We start from the raw sequence: 11,535 nt of genomic DNA, 5'->3' as shown, positions 1-11,535 counted from the left end.
ACCCTGATCATTTTGGGTCAGTGACCTTTTCTGGCCTGTAAGAAGTTCATGGAAGATGTCTAATGCAGTTAATGTTACCAATAAGTTCGAAATGAGCAGCAGAAACCACCCCAAACAGCAAGCCCTAGAGTGAGTAAGCAGGTTGGTTTTGACCTTGGTCTGGCCTTCAGATCTGTCCCTAGTTCAATGAAATTCGGTCATTTAATTGTTGTGTTGCCAAAGAAAGTATCTCAGAGATGTATTTCTTCGTCTAACACTCCATCGTTCCATCAGATTAAACGATTCCCTTGAAATTGACTTCGCTGAACACTTGGCCTGACTTTGACCTGCCATAGATCAGTGGACTTACAAGGTACATCCAACTTTTGATACCACCCAATTTCCTATTCAGTTGTCTACAGCTATGCAGAATTTGGCGCGGCTGCCCCGCACCGTTCGGAAACTATGCCGGAAAAACCCTCGGGGGTTGACTTGACCCCCCATCCGAGTGCGTGTTAAAACTGCATCCCTATTATCGGGAGCATAGATACTTTGGTTATTGAAGAGCAAATTAAAAGTGGCGCAAGTGAATATCAAAAAGCATGCACTAGAAATCACACATAGCGAAAGCAAAATGAACCCACAGCCAAGAACACACCCAGATTAGCGCAAATTGCATTTGGCATTATCTAACAGGGTGTTCTTATCGCTCACATCCCATCGCATGTAGCTTAGCGCTTTTACCAGCTGCAGCTAAGTGCTGCCGCCAACAAGCTTGGTTATCCTGGGAGCGATAGCATTAGTCCACGCAGCCATGCACTATCCACCGGGATCATCTGCGGTAAGTCGGCCATTTGAGAGGGACGATGAGTGCAGTCACGAAGGCGCATTAGCCAGTGGCAGCCTTTTTCTCCCGACGTGACGTCCTCCACGCCCAATATCCGGATCATGGTGTGCACGGCAGTGCACAGGTGAGCCAGGCGTCTGGACGAGGCGTGACAGTCTGTCACGATGTGACAGCAGCCGGCGAAAAAAGCGCGTCGATTGTAAAAATGGTCCTTTGAGGCAGTATAGGATGGGCTGTGCAAACCCTGACGTGTGGTTGCTTTTGGACGAGCCGTTTATTACAACGTCTCGGAAGAAACTCATCTAACTGTAGTTCAGCCATCGCGCGCAATGTCGTATTGAATTTGATTGCGCATTACAAGCTGTAGATGGTAACGGCACTGTGGCTGACCAGTTAGGCCAGATGTACATCGGCACCGCTGCAAGGTCGAGGACCCTGTGGGCCTCCTGAGAGATGAGGATTTGCCAGAGCATCAGTTCTCTAACGGGCCTTAAGTAAGTCCTGAGTGTTGGATTACAGATCAGGGATGCCAATTAAGGAAGCATTAAAGCCCTTGACTTACTAGGTATGTGGAGCTGAAGCCGTGTGTCTTACCGAAGTGCAAAAGATATCGGCGGCGCTTGTTCGCAGGAGCTCAGATCCTGAAGCGTGCCGACAAGTCCATGACAATGCTTCTTTGTGGCGTCTGGTCCTGAAAAGAGATTACTATTATGTGTCTGCACGGAAGCTGACTTTCCGCGAGTCAATGTAACTAGCGTCATACCACGGGTCTTCATGACATTCTCCAGCTTTCCGCTTCTCAACCAGTGGGTCGGGCAAAACAGCATTGTTTGCATACGGCTGATATGGTTGCATAACGCTTATAAACTGGCATAGCTGTTATGGCTGCAAAACTTTCATTGCATTTATTTATGAGTCGGACTGTTGACCTAATTATATATTGTTTTTTTCATATACAAATTATCGTTTTTCGCGTGTTGCACGTCTGTTGCACGTGCATGATCAGCAGAGGGCTTTTCGGCTCAGATGTTGGGCCAAAAGTGTTATATAATTTGTACCGCAGCGTTTCGTCACCCATAGGCAGACAGTATTCAAGTTAACTGTTCTATAGCATCATACTTAAATACTGTCTGGCAATGACACAAACACACACACACACACACACACACACACACACACACACACACACACACACACACACACACACACACACACACACACACACACACACACACACACACACACACACACACACACACACACACACACACACAGCGCGTTGCCCAGTTTAGCCCATGAAAACCAATCAGCACTGTAACACGAACGTGGCCGGGCCACTGTAGCGTGGACGCGACCGTCTATGGCGGTATAGTCCGCAGTAATATAAAGCTTCGCTGCTATATCGTCCGCAACAGTTTCGTATCGCGTGCGAGAGTTCCGGGGGAACAGTATGGCTTGGCTCCGCTAGCGCTCTACCGCATCCTTGCTACAGCAGGCGAAGGTGCTTTGCTGTTCGCTGGTCACGCATGTACTCAGCAGACCTGATGTGCCCACGACCAGCTCAGATGTGTTTCTGTTTTACGGACACTGGATGATGGGTTGTCTGTCGGAGACATATGGCCCTACTAGATAGATAAACGAGTGGATACTTCATAAAAATAGCACGCGGTGTTGACTAGGTGACCAAACGTTTGGTTGTCAGATTTCGCCGATAAGTCAAGGCGATATCAAACTGCCAAATTTCCGAGAGACAGGACGTCAGAAAAACATAGACTCCGGGCGCATCATCTTCGCTTTCCCATGTTTTGTTTCTACAAAGCTGTCTCGTTCCGACGTAAACAAAAGCTGTTCGCCCTCATCCCATCGTCCAGGAAGATTAGCCGGTGGCCTCCGCCTCCCAGAAGCACCCACCGGCCGTCCTTCGCCCCCCCCCCCCCCTCCTCACCGCCTCAACCCCCGATCTATCACGCCGAAACATCCGGTACGGTGGCCTCCCATCAAGGCGGTCCAGTCCGGATGGCGGCGGTCCAGTGTAAAAACGGCCGCCGTCGCGTCCCCGGCGGCTGCGCTCAGTACGGACAGAGGGCTCTCTCAGCCCGGCTCCAGAGTAACACGGGCGAGGGCTCTCTCAGCCCGGCTCCGGGTTGACACGGGCGAAGGCTCTCTCAGCCCGGCTCCAGAGTAACACGGGCGAGGGCTCTCTCAGCCCGGCTCCGGGTTGACACGGGCGAGGGCTCTCTCAGCCCGGCTCCAGAGTAACACGGGCGAGGGCTCTCTCAGCCCGGCTCCAGAGTAACACGGGCGAGGGCTCTCTCAGCCCGGCTCCGGGTTGACACGGGCGAAGGCTCTCTCAGCCCGGCTCCGGGTTGACACGGGCGAGGGCTCTCTCAGCCCGGCTCCAGAGTAACACGGGCGAGGGCTCTCTCAGCCCGGCTCCGGGTTGACACGGGCGAGGGCTCTCTCAGTCCGGCTCCAGAGTAACACGGGCGAGGGCTCTCCCAGCCCGGCTCCGGGTTGACACGGGCGAAGGCTCTCTCAGCCCGGCTCCGGGTTGACACGGGCGAGGGCTCTCTCAGCCCGGCTCCAGAGTAACACGGGCGAGGGCTCTCTCAGCCCGGCTCCGGGTTGACACGGGCGAGGGCTCTCTCAGTCCGGCTCCAGAGTAACACGGGCGAGGGCTCTCTCAGCCCGGCTCCGGGTTGACACGGGCGAGGGCTCTCTCAGCCCGGCTCCGGGTTGGCACGGGCGAGGGCTCTCTCAGCCCGGCTCCAGAGTAACACGGGCGAGGGCTCTCTCAGCCCGGCTCCAGAGTAACACGGGCGAGGGCTCTCTCAGCCCGGCTCCGGGTTGACACGGGCGAGGGCTCTCTCAGCCCGGCTCCGGGTTGACACGGGCGAGGGCTCTCTCAGCCCGGCTCCGGGTTGACACGGGCGAGGGCTCTCTCAGCCCGGCTCCGGGTTGACATGGGCGAGGGCTCTCTCAGCCCGGCTCCGGGTTGACACGGGCGAGGGCTCTCTCAGCCCGGCTCCGGGTTGACACGGGCGAGGGCTCTCTCAGCCCGGCTCCGGGTTGACACGGGCGAGGGCTCTCTCAGCCCGGCTCCGGGTTGACATGGGCGAGGGCTCTCTCAGCCCGGCTCCGGGTTGACACGGGCGAGGGCTCTCTCAGCCCGGCTCCAGGATGACATGGGCCGTCGCTTGCCTCACCTCGGCCGCGGGACAGCAACGGCTGAACGCTTTCCTGTCGGCCCGACACAGCTAACTCAGTCCACGGCGTTGCGCCGTTCTGTTTAACAGGAGGCGGCATTACGGCCAGCATGTGTGTGTGTGTGTGTGTGTGTGTGTGTGTGTGTGTGTGTGTGTGTGTGTGTGTGTGTGTGTGTGTGTGTGTGTGTGTGTGTGTGTGTGTGTGTGTGTGTGTGGGTGTGGGTGTGGGTGTGGGTGTGTGTGTGTGTGTGGGTGTGTGTGTGGGTGTGTGTGTGTGGGTGGGTGTGGGTGTGGGTGTGTGTGTGTGTGTGTGATGGGCGCTGAGTGAGCTGCCTAAAGAGCATCGGCGAACGTTCATGGGCAGCACGATTGGACGTAACTCTTAGCCATGGCGCCGCTGGGAGGCCGGTCACGTCCTGGGCTTCGTTAGCGGCGATTCCTTGTCTCCTTGAGGAAACGAATGGGTCGGAGGTTACCCGGACTTCGAGCTTATTTTCTCAATAACGACTTGCTCACGAGCGTCGTGCAGCTAGTTTGCATGGTCGCCGGCGGTGTAATTGCATGATGGCCCACAGAGGCGATCAGTGGTCCTTCCGACGCAGTGGAACAGGGGCAATCTTATCCCTCATGAATCATGCCACGCAGCCCTCGTTAGTCGGGCGACATCCTCTATCGCACTGCAGGCGAAAGGCAAGATGTGGGAAGATACCAGAAGCTCAACATGATTGACTGCTAATAGGTGCGCGTCTTGCCAAATGTGGTAGTGAATAGTTGTTAGAAGTCTGGTAATCCCTTTCTTGACCTCCTTAGACATCAATCCCTCTTGGCCTTCAATATGGAAAAGCAAAGTCAGTAGGCGTGAAACGATTTCAGCTGAATGGTAGGCATTGCAAACATAGGTACGCTGTAAGATGTACAATACATGTGTCCACGTAAAACCCGTCCCAATTCTTGCTTAACTTACCTAAACTTAAAAACCTTTCCACTTTATTGGTCGTAATAAGTTTTGAGTTAATGATCTTCAACATACCAGCGGGTGCTGGTTAAAGGCCATTATAGAGCTAGGCAACGATTGTACCAACAATGGTTTGATGCTTTTTAACTCTACACCGTCGTTTAACAAGCACCTCCCTGTATATTGAAGGTGGCTAACTCAGCAAAAGAACTTTGAACTCATAAGTGCCGAAAAACTGGGAGCTGAATGCTTTTCTTTCTTTCGCCTGATCAGCCTGTTTCAACTCCCTCCCTCCGCCGGCGACCAGGAACAGATGCGTATATAAAAAATACGCCAAAGAAACATCTCACGGCAGTGCGGACAACCAGCCTGATGGGGTAAAAATCCTCGCCAAATTTACGTCAAAAAGCATTTCATATGCATCGCCTGGCGGGACAGTGCTGAGCAGCCTGATGAGACTTGATGCTAACATTGTTCTCAAGAAGAGCACAAGGACCTGCGCCTTCCTGCCCACCAGTCATCGTGCAACGGCCACTTCACTCCTAGCCTTGGGAACTACTGAGGGTGGAACACCAAGGCCCTCAGCCGACGAGGGCTAATCCTTTATTATATTTCATTAGAACATTCCTTTTCAAAGTATTGCGTGCGTACAACGCGCCTCAGCTCCCAGAATGAGGCGTGTCTGCCTCTCGTGCATGCAAAAGGTGAATGGGAAAGATATAACTGTCGGAGCGTTCAGGTGCATGTGAGTGCGTTATTTCTTGCGTCGTTTATTAAATAGATGACATTATGAGGATGTGGAACGACATTGTGGACCTGTGGGAGCTCCTGAGGATGGAACTGTGTGACTGTGGTAGCTCCAGAGGATAATATTGAGTGACTGTGGCAGCTCCAGAGGATAACATTGTGTGACTGTGGTGGCTCCTGTGACCGTGGATGACACTGTGACTGTGGTGGCTCCCAGGGATGATGTTGTGTGACTTTGGCGGCTCCCGGAGATGATGTGTGACTAGGAAGCTTCCGAAGATGTCACTAGGTGCATCACTACGACAGGTTCTGTGGTCTGCAAGCTGAAGTTTGCGGGTCTCGGGTCCACTATTCTGTGACTCCAAATACTCTCAGTAGCTATTGTCTTACTTTGTCAGCATCTGAGATCCGTTACATGACTGCGAAAACTCCTGAAGCTCGAACTCGTGATCTCCCGATCACGATGACATCTCCCGAGGCCCAGAGCCTGGGCGTAGGTGCTGTCGAGCTCTTCCCCCACAGTTACAATACTGACGCTCGTCGTTCACCCCGACCGCGCCTGACATCGGAACCCGTCCTTCGACGTTGACAGATATCGCCGCTCGCCCTCCGACAGCGGCAGACGCGGCGACTGACCCATCCCCATCCCGCCGGGCGTTTTTACCTGCCGTCGCCGCCCTCACCTTGAAACAACGCGCCTCCGCCGAAAACACCGCGCGATCCACGTAATCGAACCTAATTGAAGCCCGTTGATGCGCCAGCGCCACGGGTGGCGACGCGCGCGCGCCGTTGCAGGCGCGCTGTTTTTGCGGCCGGCGCGTGACGCCGGTCGGCACGGCGCCGCTGGCCTTGGGCGCGCCATGGACACACCCGGACCCATCTGCCGCCGGCGGGTCAAGAAGGGCCGGGACCGGCCGTGCGGCCGGCGCCGGCCAAGGCCCCGCGCGACAGCCGCCGGCGGGGGGAGGGGACGGCAGCCGGCGGGGGGAGGGGACGGCAGCCGGCGGGGGGAGGGGACGGCAGCCGGCGGGCCGTCGCCAGCCCGGTGGAGCGGTGGAAACATGAGAGGGAGGGGTGGGCTCGGTCAGGTGCGCCCAGCCTAGCTCCGGCTGGCCACAGACGGTGTCGCTACAGGCTGCCGATGCAAATTGGCGGCGGCCATTTGCACATTGGGAAGGCTGCGGCTGCGGCCGAAAGCTGCTTGCGTCACCATCAGCAGCGGAAAATTTCTGAAAGTGGGGAGCGGCTGTGCAGCGCTGGGTGGACCTCAGGCGGTGGAATCAAGGACGGACATTGGCAGTCATTCGCGACGGGCCGTGTGGTCAAGGAAAGGAGTGAAGCGCTGCTGCAAGACCTCCATTTAACGGGCCAGTCACTCTGTAACGCGAGAAATTGTAATCTGGACTTGGTTTATCCGCGAAGCAACTTCTAAGTTCATCGCATCTAGAATGAGCGCTTGAGCTAGAATTATCGGCGAAAACGGGTGTTCAGCCCAGGAAATTCCCGAAGGCATGGAACAGTCTGACTTATGCATTTTGTCTTCGACCACGATGCTGAAAGCAATGAAAACTACATGTTTTTCTCGCCTCCGATTGCGCATTGCTTACACCACAATTTCGCAAAATAATTGCAAAGTGAAAGAAACATTACCAGCAAAAAAAGAAAAGAAAATCAACACTGTTATTGGAAACCTGTGAAAACATTGCAACTGTAAGCTCATGGAAAGCCAAAAAATAATGTTTTGCTACGTCCAATCCTTGTTGTCAAAAGCCCTACTTTTTGTTTTATTTTGATTCAAACAGACCAGAAGAGTTTAAACCTCTACACCTTCGCGCTTTGTTTTCAGCCCTAACGGTGTAGATTAGAATACTGACTTGACGAAAGTTCCACTATGTGACTCTCGCCTCTCACCAAGCCTCATCATCGCGGCAAAATTTTGCGAAACAAGTACAGGGCAACGGAAAGGCTGCCAACAGAAATAACGATACCAAATGGACCGGAAGGGTATGCAGTATTTTCCCATATGCATAATAAAACCAAACAAGAAGGCTTATTACATTTCATTTTGGGGTGAGATATGCAAGTTTTATAATATTGGAGACACACGTGCGGGTCGTGCCCCACGACTTATACCTCGCCCGACCTACACTGGCACTCTGCGCTGTGTCACCAACGCGCCCTTGGGGCCCTTCAGCTCTGGTCGGTTTCAGCTTAGCGCCCTTGGGGCCCTTAAACTCTGGTCAGCTACATCCCTGGGTCGCTTCTGAAAACGGCTTATGGCTATTGCAGCCCAGAGAGTTTGGTTATGGGGAAATCTGCTGTCACTCCGCGACCCTGGGGTCAACAGGGTACCGGTAACAGCCAGTGTCTAGAGTCAACCTGCCACCAGAAGTCACGCGCTCCACGTGTGCAATATAAATGGCGTAACGGGCCGTAACGTAACGTAACGTAACGGACCGCGATGGCAGCACTGTAACCGGCCCTCCACGAGAGAACCACGAGTCTCCAGGCTCATAAGTCACCTGGCGCTTGGGAGAGCATTTTCCGTATCAACCAGACACCCTCCGGGGTAATTCACCAAACGTGACTGTCTGGAGGTTAAACGTAACTTTTCCTGCTGTTTCAGGATCTAATCGGCCAAATCAATCCACAGCATGGTCGTTCTTATTCATGTATCAGTTGCTTGACCCTGTTACGTGACTGCACGCATCACAAGTCGGGCAATATACCACGAAATCACAATTTTGGAGAACGAGTTGAAAGAGGTCTAGCATTTACAGCAAATGCTCGCTTAACTTCGTAACTGACACCAAATGAACAGCACGTTTGCATTTAAGAGTCAAATCACGATGTCAAGAAACGTCATGACCCGGTGAAGTCAAGCTGAAGTTAGATCAGCCTGGAGCTAGATCAAGGTGGAGTCAGGTCAAGGTCAGGACACCCTAGTTTATACTATATATCCATATATATATATATATATATATATATATATATATATATATATATATATATATATATATATATATATATGGTTCACATGATTGGCTGGACATGATTTTAGATCATGTCCGGAAAACGCCGTCTAGAAGTTCTTGAAGCCATCCTCATCAGAGAAAGAATGCGTAACTTAAACAAACAATTGAAGTCAAGCATTATGTTGGACCTGGTCAGTCACCCATTGACAGCAGGATGATTCGATGTCCTTGCCTTTCTATGGTGTTAATCTGGCTGGAAAAAGTAATACGTGTCTGTTTGTATGTGTGTTGTGACTTGACTAGACATTTGGATGCATAATCTGTTGACTGATGGTTCACCAATGGTTATGTCTCGTAGTGCATGCATCGTATTTTGTCATATTTGAATGTCTTTCGTCCGACCGTCTAACATTGTTTTGTAAGTGAGAATTAATGTCCCTGAAATGGTCGCTAGCTTAAATCAAGATGTATATATGTATATATGTATATTTATATGCATATACATATATATATATATATATATATATATATATATATATATATATGATGATAAGCGAGTTGATTTATGACTTGCCAAGATCAGAAGTGAGAATTAATGTCCCTGAAATGGTCGCTAGCTTAAATCAAGATGTATATATGTATATATGTATATTTATATGCATATATATATATATATGTATATATATATATATATATATATATATTTATGATGATAAGCGAGTTGATTTATGACTTGCCAAGATCAACGAAGTATTTAATTCGAGCAATCGAACAAACGCATAAGAAACTGATTAAATAAACATTTGCCCTTGCGTATAACAAAACGGATATATATATATATATATATATATATATATATATGCATAAATATGTGTATAAATAAACAAACGTATATAAATTGACTGTTGCTCTAGTTTGCATGCCCTTAAGTGATCATTGGCTGGAAACTAACGTACGCTTGAATCACAATGGTGTGAATTTTAAAGATTTTTTTTTTTACAAATGAGCGGCAACAAAATGTGCGACTCGGTGAGTCCATTGACCAAAAAGCAGCCACGCCGGCCCTTACTACTGACATGCCAGCTCCATGACGCAATCTAACGTCGAATAGGTTTTGTTTTTAGGATTTGTCAAATTGAGCATGCAGGTATCGCTTAAGGCCAAGCAGGCGCCGGAAGTCATCAAGACTTCCAGAACCTGAAGTCACCAAGACAAACCTGAAGAGCTATAGGTGTCGGAGCTTCTCTGCGTCACGCGCGCTGTGCAGATCAGCGCCCCTACGTGATTCCGGCGTCACCCTGCGCGTGAGCAGCGACGCACCTCTCCCCCGGCCAGCCCGGCGCCGAGCAGCTCTCCACAGGCCCACCCGGTAGCGAGCAGCCCTCCTCCCGGCCCGCCCGGCGCCGAGCGGCCCTCCTCCCGGCCCGCCCCCCCCCCCCCTCACCCGGTAGCGAGCAGCCCTCCACACGGCCCGCCCGGTAGCGAGCAGCCCTCCACACGGCCCGCCCGGTAGCGAGCAGCCCTCCACACGGCCCACCCGGCAGCGAGCAGCCCTCCACACGGCCCGCCCGGTAGCGAGCAGCCCTCCACACGGCCCGCCCGGTAGCGAGCAGCCCTCCACACGGCCCTCCCGGCACCGAGCAGCCCTCCACACGGCCCACCCGGTAGCGAGCAGCCCTCCACACGGCCCGCCCGGCAGCGATCAGCCCTCCACACGGCCCGCCCGGTAGCGAGCAGCCCTCCACACGGACCACCCGGTAGCGAGCAGCCCTCCACACGGCCCGTCCGGCAGCGAGCAGCCCTCCACACGGCCCGCCCGGCAGCGAGCAGCCCTCCACACGGCCCGCCCGGCAGCGAGCGGCCCTCCACACGGCCCGCCCGGTAGCGAGCGGCCCTCCACACGGCCCGCCCGGTAGCGAGCAGCCCTCCACACGGCCCACCCGGTAGCGAGCAGCCCTCCACACGGCCCGTCCGGCAGCGAGCAGCCCTCCACACGGCCCGCCCGGCAGCGAGCAGCCCCCCCCCCCCCCCGCCCCTGGCAGCGAGCAGCCCTCGGCGGGTCACTTCCTCGCACGCCGCCGGCGCCGAGCTCAGCCTGCCTGGCCGGCGTGCGAGCCGTGTGGGCCGTACCGGATCTGACAGGGCCTGTGCTCAGCCACCGCCCGGCCGGTAGGGGCGGGCCGCGGGGCGGGCTTGCGTGAGCCGGCGGCGACTGCACGCCAGCGCTGAAGACGCACCACATCCGCATTGGTCAGGCCGGGGCGGCACCGCAGCAGAGCGAGCCAGCTCGGATCGCCAGATCGGACTGCATGCCATCCAAGGCTTCGGAGACCGCGGCATTCGGGCCACAGGCCCGCCGACCGGGCGATCAGTCGGCAATGCAGTCTGATGCCGGCTTAAAGGTTCCCTGAATGCGTTGCTGAAGGGAAACTTGCGGGATAATCATGACTCAACTGCCAACTGTTTTATTGGTTTCCTTTTGTAACACAGTGTGTGTCCAGCGGGTTTCCTGACGATACCTCCGTGGCATGAACAACGAAGCTGGGAATGGGGCTGCTAGCCAGCGTCGTTTGCAAATGGTATGAGACGAACGCCTTCGATTGCAATTGGTGTCACTGCACATTATTTAAAGCGGTATCAATTCATCTGTACCATAAAATAAGCGCAGCATCATTTACATGCCACTTCACTGTTCCCATGCTGCATACGAACAGGCCCGGCCAGGAGCCCATCGCGCACCATGATGTCATATCGCCGATACTAAACGATCCGAGAGCTGTCATTTAGCATTCATGCAGTGAGCCGAGCCTGCTATTCACCTCGAAC

The sequence above is a fragment of the Pollicipes pollicipes genome, unplaced genomic scaffold (genome assembly GCF_011947565.3).
Source record: "Pollicipes pollicipes isolate AB1234 unplaced genomic scaffold, Ppol_2.1 Scaffold_2555;HRSCAF=2994_pilon_pilon_pilon, whole genome shotgun sequence".
Classification (NCBI taxonomy): domain Eukaryota; kingdom Metazoa; phylum Arthropoda; class Thecostraca; order Pollicipedomorpha; family Pollicipedidae; genus Pollicipes; species Pollicipes pollicipes.
This window is presented reverse-complemented; position numbering follows the sequence as displayed.